The sequence below is a fragment of the Oncorhynchus masou genome, chromosome 28 (assembly GCF_036934945.1).
Source record: "Oncorhynchus masou masou isolate Uvic2021 chromosome 28, UVic_Omas_1.1, whole genome shotgun sequence".
NCBI classification, from domain to species: Eukaryota; Metazoa; Chordata; class Actinopteri; order Salmoniformes; family Salmonidae; genus Oncorhynchus; species Oncorhynchus masou.
This window is the reverse complement of record NC_088239.1, coordinates 84,821,533-84,835,266: the sequence shown is the minus strand read 5'-3', so window position 1 is coordinate 84,835,266 and position 13,734 is coordinate 84,821,533. Positions and strand designations below refer to the sequence as shown.

The window sequence follows — 13,734 nt, the reverse complement described above, 5'->3', positions numbered from 1 at the left end:
ACTGTATCTAAGCAAGTGTCTGAATTAATAAGGAGATGGGGCATCATATAGTGTTAGCTTTCTGCCGTGTTTGAGAATTCAAAGCACTTTCGATGAGTTATCTGTACAGCTGCCACCACTCTCTTGATTTCCTTGCATTTTTTACTCTCCATGCTCGTTGCCCTAGCGACTCCAGACTCCACAGAGATACAGCGTGTAGACATGCTTCTCCAGTGTCAGTACTGTTCTTCCTCAGTGGTGGAATAGAAAGTTACTCGAGTAAAAGTGAAAGTTACCCAGTGAAACAGTACCTGAGTAAAAGTCTAAAAGTGTAGTTGGTTCTAAATATACTTCAGTATCAGAAGTAAATGTATAAATCATTTCAAATTCCTTACATAAAGCAAGGCAGATGGCACCCGTTTCTTGTTTTAAAATGTACAGATAGCCAGGGGTACACTCCAACACTTAGACATCATTTACATCGATGTTTAGTGAGTCTGCCAAATCAGAGGCAGTAGGGATTATCAGGGATGTTCTCTTGATAAGTGTGGACCATTTTTCTTTTCTGCTAAACATTCAAAATGTAACGAGTACTTTTGGGTGTCAGGGAAAATGTATGGAGTAAAAAGTACATTTATTTTCTTTAGGAATGTAGTGAAGTAAAAGTTGTCAAAAATATAAATAGTAAAGTGCAGATACCACAAAAAACGACTTAAGTAGTACTTTAAAGTATTTTTACTTAAGTACTTTACACCACTGTTCTTCCTTCAGTCAAGCATCAAAACTTGTTCAAAACTGTTCATTTGAACAATGTATCTTGTTCACATTTGCTTGTAAATGTCCAAACTCGCCAAAAAATCTCATTCGGTAGCCGACATGCAGTACGAGTCAACAGTTGGACACTCATTCAATGGTTTTTCTTTATTTTTTACTATTTGCTACATTGTAGATTTACTAGTGAAGACATCAAACCTACGAAATAACACATGGAATCACCAAAAAAAGTGTTAAACAAATCAAAATATATTTTATATTTGAGATTTTTTAAAGTAGCCACCCTTTGCCTTGATGACAAAAAAAAAACTGATGACCAGAGAGAGAGAGTGTTTGGGTGTTTGGGACTTATCCAAAATGTTGTGGCCTGTGTATGATGAGTTCCTTTGTCTGTCCATCTTGATTATTCCCATGGCTCCACTCTCAAATTGATAGCAGCAATAACCACTCCATTACCAAGAGAGGTGTGTGTGTGTGTGTGTGTGTGTGTGTGTGTGTGTGTGTGTGTGTGTGTGTGTGTGTGTGTGTGTGTGTGTGTGTGTGTGTGTGTGTGTGTGTGTGTGTGTGTGTGTGTGTGTGTGTGTGTGTGTGTGTTTGTGTGTGAAGGCAATGCTGAGAAGATTAAATGGTCTTGCTGCTCTTGCGTTCCCCAGTCTTGATTTTTTTTGTTCATGTCTGATGTGATGAGCATGCTGCTCCAGTGTCAGTACTGTTCTTCCTCAGTGGTGGAATAGAAAGTTACTCGAGTAAAAGTGAAAGTTACCCAGTGAAACAGTACCTGAGTAAAAGTCTAAAAGTGTAGTTGGTTCAACCAGATGAGCATCTCTCAACCCCCAACCAGATGAGCATCTCTCAACCCCCAACCATATGAGCATCTCCCAACCCCCAACCAGATGAGCATCTCCCAACCCCCAACCAGATGAGCATCTCTCAACCCCCAACCATATGAGCATCTCTCAACCCCCAACCAGATGAGCATCTCCCAACCCCCAACCAGATGAGCATCTCCCAACCCCCAACCAGATGAGCATCTCTCAACCCCCAACCAGATGAGCATCTCTCAACCCCCAACCAGATGAGCATCTCAACCCCCAACCAGATGAGCCTTTCTCAACCCCCAACCAGATGAGCCTTTCTCAACCCCCAACCAGATGAGCCTTTCTCAACCCCCAACCAGATGAGCATCTCTCAACCCCCAACCAGATGAGCCTTTCTCAACCCCCAACCAGATGAGCTTTCTCAACCCCCAACCAGATGAGCATCTCTCAACCCCCAACCAGATGAGCATCTCTCAACCCCCAACCAGATGAGCATCTCTCAACCCCCAACCAGATGAGCATCTCTCAACCCCCAACCAGATGAGGCATCTCTCAACCCCAACCAGATGAGCATCTCTCAACCCCCAACCAGATGAGCATCTCTCAACCCCCAACCAGATGAGCATCTCTCAACCCCCAACCAGATGAGCATCTCTCAACCCCCAACCAGATGAGCATCTCTCAACCCCCAACCAGATGAGGCTCTCTCAACCCCGAGATGAGCATCTCTCAACCCCCAACCAGATGAGCATCTCTCAACCCCCAACCAGATGAGCATCTCTCAACCCCCAACCAGATGAGCATCTCTCAACCCCCAACCAGATGAGGCTCTCCCAACCCCCAACCAGATGAGGCTCTCAACCCCCAACCAGATGAGCATCTCTCAACCCCCAACCAGATGAGCATCTCTCAACCCCCAACCAGATGAGGCCCCCCCCCAACCAGATGAGCATCTCTCAACCCCCAACCAGATGAGCATCTCCCAACCCCCAACCAGATGAGGCTCTCTCAACCCCCAACCAGATGAGCATCTCTCAACCCCCAACCAGATGAGCATCTCTCAACCCCCAACCAGATGAGCATCTCTCAGCCCCCATCCAGATGAGCATCTCTCAACCCCCAACCAGATGAGCATCTCTCAACCCCCAACCAGATGAGCATCTCTCAACCCCCAACCAGATGAGCATCTCTCAACCCCCAACCAGATGAGCATCTCCCAACCCCCAACCAGATGAGCATCTCTCAACCCCCAACCAGATGAGCATCTCTCAACCCCCAACCAGATGAGCATCTCCCAACCCCCAAACAGATGAGGCTCTCTCAACCCCCAACCAGATGAGGCTCTCCCAACCCCCAACCAGATGAGCATCTTCAACCCCCAACCAGATGAGCATCTCTCAACCCCCAACCAGATGAGGCTCTCTCAACCCCCAACCAGATGAGGCTCTCCCAACCCCCAACCAGATGAGCATCTCTCAACCCCCAAACAACCCCTGGTGTGACAAAAAAACATTAATTGTTTTGTTTTTATTTAACTAGGCAAGCCAGTTAAAAACAAATTCTTATTTAAAATGACGACCTAACTATATATACAGGAAAAACCTCTGTATTAAGTCTGTGTGTCCAAACTTATGGCTGGTGCTGTATATATATGATTTACAGAAGTATTCAGACCCTTTGCAATGAATCTCGAGATTGAGCTCAGGTGCATCCTGTTTCCATTGATCATCCTTCAAAATTCAATTGATTGGACATGATTTGGAAAGGCACACACCTGTCTATATAAAGGTCCCACAGTTGACAGAGCATGTCAGGGCAAAAACCAAGCCATGAGGTCTAAGGAATTGTCCATGGAGCTCCGAGACAGGATTGTGTCGAGGCACAGATCTGGGGAAGGGTACCAAAAAATGTCTGCAGTATTGTAGGTCCCCAAGAATACAGTGTCCTGTATCCTTCTTAAATGTAAGAAGTTTTGAACCACCAAGACCCTTCCTAGAGCTGGCCGCCCGACCAAACTGAGCAATCGGGGGAGAAGGGCCTTGGTCAAGGAGGTGCCCAAGAACCCGATGGTCACTCTGACATAGCTCTAGAGTTCCTCTGTTTAGATGATTGTCCTTCTGGAAGGTTCTCCCATCTCTGCAGCACTCCACCAATCAGGCCTTTATGGTAGAGTGGCCAGACAGAAGCAACTCCTCAGTAAAAGGCACATGACAGCCCGATTGGAGTTTGCCAAAAGGCACCTAAAGGACTCAGACCATGAGAAACAAGATTCTCTGGTCTGATGAAACCAAGATTGAACTCTTTGGCCTGAATGCCAAGTGTCACGTCTGGAGGAAACCTGGCACCATCCCGATTGTGAAGCATGGTAGTGGCAGCATCATGCTGTGGGGATGTTTTTCAGCGGTAGGGACTGGGAGACTAGTCAGGATCGAGGGAAAGATGAGCAAAGTACAGAGAGATCCTTGATGAAAACCTGCTCCAGAGCGCTCAGGACCTCAGACTGGGGCGAAGGTTCACCTTCCAACAGGACAATGACCCTAAACACACAGCCAAGACAACAAAGGAGTGGCTTCGGGACAAGTCTCTGAATGTCCTTGAGTGGCCCAATATACAAAAGTGAAATATACAATCAAATGAACTGTAAACATTACAAGTTCCAAAATGAGAAAGACATTACAAATGTTATATTATATATATATACACAGTGTATTAACAATGTGCAAATGGTTAAAGAACACAAGGGAAAATAAATAAGCATAAATATGGGTTGTATTTACAATGGTGTTTGTTCTTCTCTGGTTGCCCTTTTCTTGTGGCAACAGGTCACACATCTTGCTGCTGTAATGGCACACTGTGGAATTTCACCCAGTAGATATGGGAGTTTATCAAAATTGGGTTTGTTTTTTGAATTCTTTGTGGATCTGTGTAACCTGAGGGAAATATGTCTCTCTAATATGGTCATACATTGAGCAGGAGGTTAGGAAGTGCAGCTCAGTTTCCACCTCATTTTGTGGGCAGTGAGCACATAGCCTGTCTTCTCTGGGCAGGAGGTTAGGAAGTGCAGCTCAGTTTCCACCTCATTTTGTGGGCAGTGAGCACATAGCCTGTCTTCTCTGGGCAGGAGGTTAGGAAGTGCAGCTCAGTTTCCACCTCATTTTGTGAGCAGTGAGCACATAGCCTGTCTTCTCTGGGCAGGAGGTTAAGTCGCTTTCTTGCTATTTTTCTTTCAATTCAAGGGGCTTTATTGGCATGGAAACATATATTTACATTGTCAGTGAAATAAAATTGATATAAGCCATAAAAAGTCTCTCTGTCTCTCTCTTTCTGTCTGTGTCTCTCTCTCTCTCTCTCTCTCTCTCTGTGTCTCTCTCTGTGTCTCTCTTTGTGTCTCTCTCTCTCTCTGTGTCTCTCTCTCTGTGTCTCTCTGTCTCTCTCTCTGTGTCTCTCTGTGTCTCTCTCTGTGTCTCTCTCTCTCTCTCTGTCTCTCTCTCTCTGTCTCTCTCTCTCTCTCTCTCTCTCTCTCTCTCTCTCTGTGTCTCTCTGTGCCTCTCTTCTGTGTCTCTCTCTCTCTCTCTGTGTGTCTCTCTCTCTCTTCTGTCTCTCTCTCTTTCTCTCTCTCTTTCTCTCTCTGTCTCTCTCTCTTTCTCTCTTTCTCTCTGTCTCTCTCTTTCTCTCTCTCTTTCTCTCTCTCTGTCTCTCTCTCTTTCTCTCTCTCTCTCTCTCTCTTTCTCTCTCTGTGCTCTCTCTTCTGTCTCTCTCTCTTTCTCTCTCTGTCTCTCTCTCTTCTCTCTCTCTTCTCTCTCTCTTCTCTCTCTCTGTGTGTACTTCCGCGCTCATGTGTGTTTGCTCTAGAGTAAACCTTGCCCCACCTCCTGGGCCGTCAGCCACACCCCTTCCTCACACACACGGAAACCCGAGAGAGAAACGGAGCGTAGGAGAGGGAGGATAAAGGGGGAACCTTCAGCTAGGGGCGTGGCCTTCAGAGCCTGGTGCTACAGCTGGTTGCTAGGTTAGTCAGCTGGTTCACTCTGCAGGGCTGAGGGGTTGGAAGATAAGGAGATACTGCTGCTACTGGGGCTCAGGACGGGCTTAAGTGAAGGACACAGAGATTAAAAAAAAAAAAAGAAAGGTAAGGATGACTCTGTTTTTACTCCCTGGCTTGAGCTAGAATGGAGAGGAAGGGAGAGAGGGAGGAGGTGGAGGTTGTTGGTTCTGGAGTCAGAAGTGTGTATCCTTGCTGACATAGAAGGTGGAAGGAGACGGGGAGTTTAGTGTGAAGGAGAGAAAGGGGAGTTTAGTGTGAAGGAGGAGAGAGGGTGAGTTTAGTGTGAAGGAGAGAGAGGGGAGTTTAGTGTGAAGAGAGAGGGGGAGTTTAGTGTGAAGGAGAGAGTTTAGGGAGTTTAGTGTGAAGGAGAGAGAGGGGCGTTTAGTTTTAGTGTGAAGGAGAGAGGGAGAGTTTAGTGTGAAGGAGAGAGGGAGTTTAGTGTGAAGGGAGAGTTTAGTGTGAAGGAGAGAGGGGAGTTTAGTGTGAAGGAGAGAGGGGAGTTTAGTGTGAAGGAGAGAGGGGGGGTTTAGTGTGAAGGAGAGTTTAGTGTGAAGGAGAGAGGGGAGTTTAGTGTGAAGGAGAGAGGGGGCGTTGTGAAGGAGAGAGGGGCGTTTAGTGTGAAGTGAATGGGTTGTGAGCAGAGGTCGAGAGTTGCGTTGTGGCTTGGTTTGAGACTGGATCGTCCGTCCTCGGCAGGAATGTGATCACACCCTAAGTGTACATGTTGACAACCGTTTGACTTTACTGTGTGGATTACGCAATGCTTTGTAATAGAGGTACTCCTGTAGTCCTGACAGAGTAGTCCTGACAGAGGCTCTCCCTTCCTCCCTCGTGATACCTTCTGTTTTCTTCTTATTTATATGGTGCATAAATCAATAAAAACATTTTTTTTTAAAGATGTGATTTCTTCAGTGGAAGTAGTTTGTTAGATAGTTACTGTTTGAGTTTCCATTTCATTACGAGTCCCTGAACTGGATTATACAAATCTTTTTGTTTAAGTAGGGGCTGTTATCAGGCTCGGGTGGCTCCAGATTTTACTGTCAGAATCCCAAAACTTTGTGTTGAGATATTATTCATTTGACCGGGACATGAGGCCACATACACACTGTGTCGAATGGTACCATGGAATACTGTAGCCTACCATGGAATACTGTAGCCTACCATGGAATACTGTAGCCTACCATGGAATACTGTAGCCTACCATGAAATACTGTAGCCTACCATGGAATACTGTAGCCTACCATGGAATACTGTAGCCTACCATGGAATACTGTAGCCTACCATGAAATACTGTAGCCTACCATGGAATACTGTCGCCTACCATGGAATACTGTAGCCTACCATGGAATACTGTAGCCTACCATGGAATACTGTAGCCTACCATGGAAATAGTGTATACTGTAGCCTACCATGAAATACTGTAGCCTACCATGGAATACTGTAGTCTACCATGAAAATAGTGTAGCCTACCATGGAATACTGTAGCCTACCATGGAATATGTAGTCTACCATGAAAATAGTAGCCTACCATGGAATACTGTAGTCTACCATGGAATAGTGTAGCCTACCATGGAATACTGTAGCCTACCATGAAATACTGTAGCCTACCATGAAATACTGTCGCCTACCATGAAATACTGTAGCCTAACATGGAATACTGTAGCCTACCATGGAATACTGTAGCCTACCATGGAATACTGTAGCCTACCATGAAATACTGTAGCCTACCATGGAATACTGTAGCCTACCATGGAATACTGTAGCCTACCATGGAACACTGTAGCCTACCATGAAATACTGTAGCCTACCATGGAATACTGTAGTCTACCATGAAAATAGTGTAGCCTACCATGGAATACTGTAGCCTACCATGGAATACTGTAGCCTACCATGGTATACTGTAGTCTACCATGAAAATAGTGTAGCCTACCATGGAATACTGTAGCCTACCATGAAATACTGTAGCCTACCATGGAATACTGTAGCCTACCATGAAATACTGTCGCCTAACATGGAATACTGTAGCCTACCATGGAATACTGTAGCCTACCATGAAATACTGTAGCCTAACATGGAATACTGTAGCCTACCATGGAGTACTGTAGTCTACAATGAAATACTGTAGCCTACCATGGAATACTGTAGCCTACCATGGAATACAGTAGTCTACCATGAAATACTGTAGCCTACCATGGAATACTGTAGCCTACCATGAAATACTGTCGCCTACCATGGAATACTGTCGCCTACCATGAAATACTGTCGCCTACCATGAAATACTGTAGCCTAACATGGAATACTGTAGCCTACCATGAAATACTGTAGCCTAACATGGAATACTGTAGCCTACCATGGAGTACTACCATGGAGTACTGTAGTCCTACCATGGAATACAATGAAATACTGTAGCCTACCATGGAATACTGTAGCCTACCATGGAATAATGTAGCTAACATGGAATACTGTAGCCTAACATGGAATACCATGAAATACTGTAGCCTAACATGGAATACTGTAGCCTACCATGGAATAATGTAGCCTAACATGGAATACTGTAGACTACCATGAAATACTGTAGCCTACCATGGAATACTGTAGCCTAACATGGAATACTGTAGCCTACCATGGAATACTGTAGCCTAACATGGAATACTGTAGCCTACCATGGAATACTGTAGACTACCATGAAATACTGTAGCCTACCATGGAATACTGTAGCCTACCATGGAATACTGTAGCCTGCCATGAAAATAGTGTAGCCTACCATGAAAATAGTACAGTTTGGCTCTCATCTCTCTGTGTGTGTACAGTAAAGGTTTAATGATTGCTTGTGGCTCATCTCTCAGAGAAGAGGAGACCGATTGTTAACCTCTGATACAAATGTCACCCTATTCCCTACATAGCGGTATGTTTAACCCTGAGCCATAGGGCTCTGGGAAAAAGTAGTGCACTATATAGGGATTTGGGATGCATACTTAGCTAGGCTAAACAATCCCGATCCCATGACATGATGTCACAGACCTACAGCGTGTTTTACTCTGTGAGTCCCAAACGGAACCCTGTTCACTACATAGAGCACTGCTTTTAACCAGGGCCTCTGGTTCTAGTTATGTCATTGTCAATGTGTTCAGCACTAATCTAACAGGGCACCATTTGGGACTTAGAATTTCACCTTGTTTCTATGAAAAGGCAGTTTGTTCTAATTCATTTAAATGTTATTGACTTGCAAATTATCTAATTATTCCTAACCTATGAAAAGGCGGTTTGTTCTAATTAATTTAAATAGTATTGACTTGTAAGTGATCTAATTACTCCCAACCTAATAATGAACCTTAAGCCACAAGTGTTGTTTTCCCCTGTTGCTAAAGTTGTTTCACTGCGTGTGTGTGTGTGTGTGTTCCTCTGTTGGCGAAGCTTGTTTCTCTGTTGTTTGACAAACACACCCCAGCAGTTGTTGCTGCGTGTGGATTTAACAAGTTAATTATGGGTGGATGTAATGGTTTAGTTATCAACCCTTTCAGCATTGTTGTATTGACGTTACTGTATCGGAATTAAATATCCGGAAAGGTACTGTATGCTTCTCAATACCCTGCTGGCATATGGTTTCAGGGACATGTGTGTACAAACTAAAGCTTTTTCTGCATGTATTATAGATTAAATCACTTCCCCTATTTATTTATTTACTTTTATTTAACGAGGCAAGTCAGTTAAAGAACAAATTCTTATCTAAAATGACGGCCTACTCCCCTGGCCAAACCCGGAAGAGGTTGGGCCAATTGAGCGCCGTCCTATGGGACTCCCAATCACGGCCGGATGTGATACAGCCTGGAATCGAACCAGGGTCTGTAGTGACGCCTCAAGCACAGAGATGTAGTTCACCTATAATGGTCTGTATTATAGATTAGATCAGTTCATCTATAATGGTCTGTATTATAGATTAGATCAGTTCACCTATAATGGTCTGTATTATAGATTAGATCAGGTCTGTATTATAGATTAGATCAGTTCATCTATAATGGTCTGTATTATAGATTAGATCAGTTCACCTATAATGGTCTGTATTATAGATTAGATCAGTTCACCTATAATGGTCTGTATTATAGATTAGATCAGTTCACCTATAATGGTCTGTATTATAGATTAGATCAGTTCACCTATAATGGTCTGTATTATAGATTAGATCAGTTCACCTATAATGGTCTGTATTATAGATTAGATCAGTTCACCTATAATGGTCTGTATTATAGATTAGATCAGTTCACCTATAATGGTCTGTATTATAGATTAGATAAAGTATTCATACCCCTTTTACGTTTTCCACATTTTGTTGTTACAAATTGAAAAAAACATTTTTTTAATAATGTTTCATTACCCATCTACCCCATTGTGACAAAGCAAAAACAGTTTTTTAGATTTTTTTGCAAATTCATAAATAATAATAATTACATAAGTATTCAGACCCTTTACTCAGTACTTTGTTGAAGCACCTTTGGCAGTGATTACAGCTTCAAATCTTCTTGGGTATGACACAACAAGCTTGGCACACCTGTATTTGGGGAGTTTCTCCCATTCTTCTCTGCAGATCCTCTCAAGCGCTGTCAGGTTGGATGAGGAGTGTCGCTGCAGAGCTATTTTCAGATCTCTCCAGAGATGTTCGATCAGGTTCAAGTCCGTGCTCTGGCTGAGCCACTCAAGGACATTCAGAGACTTGTCCCGAAGCCACTCCTGCGTTGTCTTGGCTGTGTGTTTAGGGTCGTTGTCCTGTTGGAAGGTGAACCTTCACCCCAGTCTGAGGTCCTGAACACTCTGGAACAGGTTTTCATCAAGGAGCTCTCTGTACTTTGCTCCGTTCATCTTTCCCTCGATCCTGACTAGTCTCCCAGTTCCTGCCGCTGAAAAACATCCCCACAGCATGATGCTGCCACCACCATGCTTCACCGTAGGGATGGTGCCATATTTCCTCCAGACGTGACGCTTGGCATTCAGGCCAAGTTTCAGCCTCCTGGTAGAGGCCACCAGGTTTTATGGCTAAAATGTATTGGCTAAAGTTAATGATGTCATTGACTTTAACAAGGGCCCCAGGACCAGTGGAAGCAAAATAGCTCAAAGACATCAAAGATCCGCCACCTTATTGGACATCAGGTACGGGGTTCTTTTCTATTTATGCATATTCATTTGGATTCCAAAGAGCTCTATTATGATGTCATCTGACCAACGTTCTCATCCAAGCGCCAATGCCGTTTTTTTTCAAACTCCAGGCTTTTTACGTGTGTTGGATGACATGAAAATAAAGCTCTTTGGCCACGCGCACACCAGTGGTAGGTTTGGCGTCGAAATGAGAAGGCACGAGCAGAAAATAACCTACTGTAAAATATGCTAGTGGATCTTCGATGTTATGGGGCTATTTTACAGGCCGTTACTGTCAGTACCAGGTGAGGGAGGGGGGACAGGCCGTTACTGTCAGTACCAGGTGAGGGAGGGGGGACAGGCAGTTACTGTCAGTACCAGGTGAGGGAGGGGGGACAGGCAGTTACTGTCAGTACAAGGTGAGGGAGGGGGACAGGCAGTTACATCTCCTGGTGAGGGAGGGGGGACAGGCAGTTACTGTCAGTACCAGGTGAGGGAGGGGGGGCAGGCAGTTACATCTCCTGGTGAGGGAGGGGGGACAGGCAGTTACTGTCAGTACCAGGTGAGGGAGGGGGGGCAGGCAGTTACATCTCCTGGTTATCAGAGGACTGTGTGAGTATATTTACACTGTCCTCTGTTTCTCCGTGTCGTTTCTACCAGCCTTTTGTTCCCAGGATATGCGTTTATATTGGGTCTTTTTGTTAAATCGATCTCCCAGGTTGACTTCCTGCACCTCTAACCTTTCTGTCTGACTGGAGCTGCTGCTGCAACAGGTGTTAGTTCACCCCCTACCTTGATGGCAGCCCACCCCCATGCCTTGATGGCAGCTCACCCCCCTGCCTTGATGGCAGCCCACCCCCCTGCCTTGATGGCAGCCCACCCCCATGCCCTGATGGCAGCCCACCCCCTACCTTGATGGCAGCCCACCCCCCATGCCTTGATGGCAGCCCACCCCCCATGCCTTGATGGCAGCTCACCCCCATGCCTTGATGGCAGCCCAACCCCATGCCTTGATGGCAGCCCACCCCCATGCCTTGATGGCAGCCCACCCCCCTGCCTTGATGGCAGCCCACCCCCCGCCTTGATGGCAGCCCACCCCCATGCCTTGATGGCAGCCCACCCCCGCCTTGATGGCAGCCCACCCCCCGCCTTGATGGCAGCCCAACCCCCTGCCTTGATGGCAGCCCACCCCCGCCTTGATGGCAGCCCAACCCCCGCCTTGATGGCAGCCCACCCCCCGCCTTGATGGCAGCCCACCCCCCTACCTTGATGGCAGCCCACCCCCTACCTTGATGGCAGCCCACCCCCTACCTTGATGGCAGCCCACCCCCGCCTTGATGGCAGCCCACCCCTTTGATGGCAGCCCAACCCCCGCCTTGATGGCAGCCCACCCCCATGCCTTGATGGCAGCCCACCCCCGCCTTGATGGCAGCCCACCCCCGCCTTGATGGCAGCCCAACCCCCGCCTTGATGGCAGCCCACCCCTACCTTGATGGCAGCCCACCCCCTACCTTGATGGCAGCCCACCCCTACCTTGATGGCAGCCCACCCCCTGCCTTGATGGCAGCCCAACCCCCATGCCTTGATGGCAGCCCACCCCCTACCTTGATGGCAGCCCACCCCCCTGCCTTGATGGCAGCCCAACCCCCATGCCTTGATGGCAGCCCACCCCCTACCTTGATGGCAGCCCACCCCCTGCCTTGATGGCAGCCCAACCCCCCATGCCTTGATGGCAGCCCACCCCCCTACCTTGATGGCAGCCCACCCCCTGCCTTGATGGCTGCCCACCCCCCATGCCTTGACCTTGATGGCAGCCCACCCCCTACCTTGATGGCTGCCCACCCCCATGCCTTGATGGCTGCCCACCCCCCATGCCTTGATGGCTGCCCACCCCCATGCCTTGATGGCAGCCCCCCCTACCTTGATGGCATCCCCCCCTTGATGGCAGCCCAACATCCCCTGTGAGGGGAATCCCAAGGGATAGCAGGGAACATCGGATAACACACACACTTACACACACATTACATGCATCCAGAGGTGAAAGTAGATGTGTTTTCTTCCCGGTATGGGACCTCCTGAAAAATGTAATCGGCCTAATCATATATATATATATTACCTTTATTTTACTAGGCAAGTCAGTTAAGAACAAATTCTTATTTTCAATGACGACCTAGGAACAGTGGGTTAACTGCCTGTTCAGGGGCAGAACAACAGATTTGTACCAGGGATTCGTCAGCTCAGGGATTCGAACTTTCAACCTTTCGGTTACTAGTCCAACGTTCTAACCACTAGGCTACCCTGCCGCCCCAGGCTACCCTGCCGCCCCATTTACATAGAACTCCTATTCATTTAGTTGATTAGAATTACATAGAACCCATATTCATTCAGTAGGACAGAATTACATAGAACCCCTATTCATTCAGTAGGACATAATTACATAGAACCACTATTCATTCAGTAGGACAGAATTACGTAGAACCCCTATTCATTCAGTAGGACAGAATTACGTAGAACCCCTATTTATTCAGTAGGACATAAATATGTAGAACCCCTATTCATTCAGTAGGACAGAATTACGTAGAACCCCTATTCATTTAGTAGGATAGAATTACATAGAACCCCTATTCATTCAGTATGATATAATTACATAGAACCCCTATTCATTCAGTATGATAGAATTACATAGAACCCCTATTCATTCAGTATGATAGAATTACGTAGAACCCCTATTCAGTCAGTAGGACAGAATTACGTAGAACCCCTATTCATTCAGTAGGACAGAATTATGTAGAACCCCTATTCATTCAGTAGGATAGAATTACATAGAACCCTATTCATTCAGTATGACAGAATTACATAGAACCCCTATTCATTCAGTATGATAGAATTACATAGAACCCCTATTCATTCAGTAGGACATAATTACATAGAACCCCTATTCATTCAGTATGACAGAATTACATAGAACCCCTATTCATTCAGTAGGACATA

The 13,734-nt window shown here is 46.0% G+C and overlaps 1 protein-coding gene across 3 annotated transcripts in view; it reads left to right on the top strand.

Moving 5' to 3' along the window:
- The window catches only part of LOC135518424 (ras-related protein Rab-27B), a 94,493-nt gene that overhangs the window by 44,967 nt on the left and 35,792 nt on the right, over positions 1-13,734 (top strand). The window contains exon 1 of one of the 3 annotated variants that reach the window (XM_064943599.1): positions 5,579-5,700. The exons of the other annotated variants lie outside the window; for them this stretch is intronic. The gene's annotated coding sequence lies outside the window, so the exon portion shown is untranslated. Of the gene's footprint in view, positions 1-5,578; positions 5,701-13,734 lie in introns of those variants that run through there. 3 annotated transcript variants of the gene reach the window in all.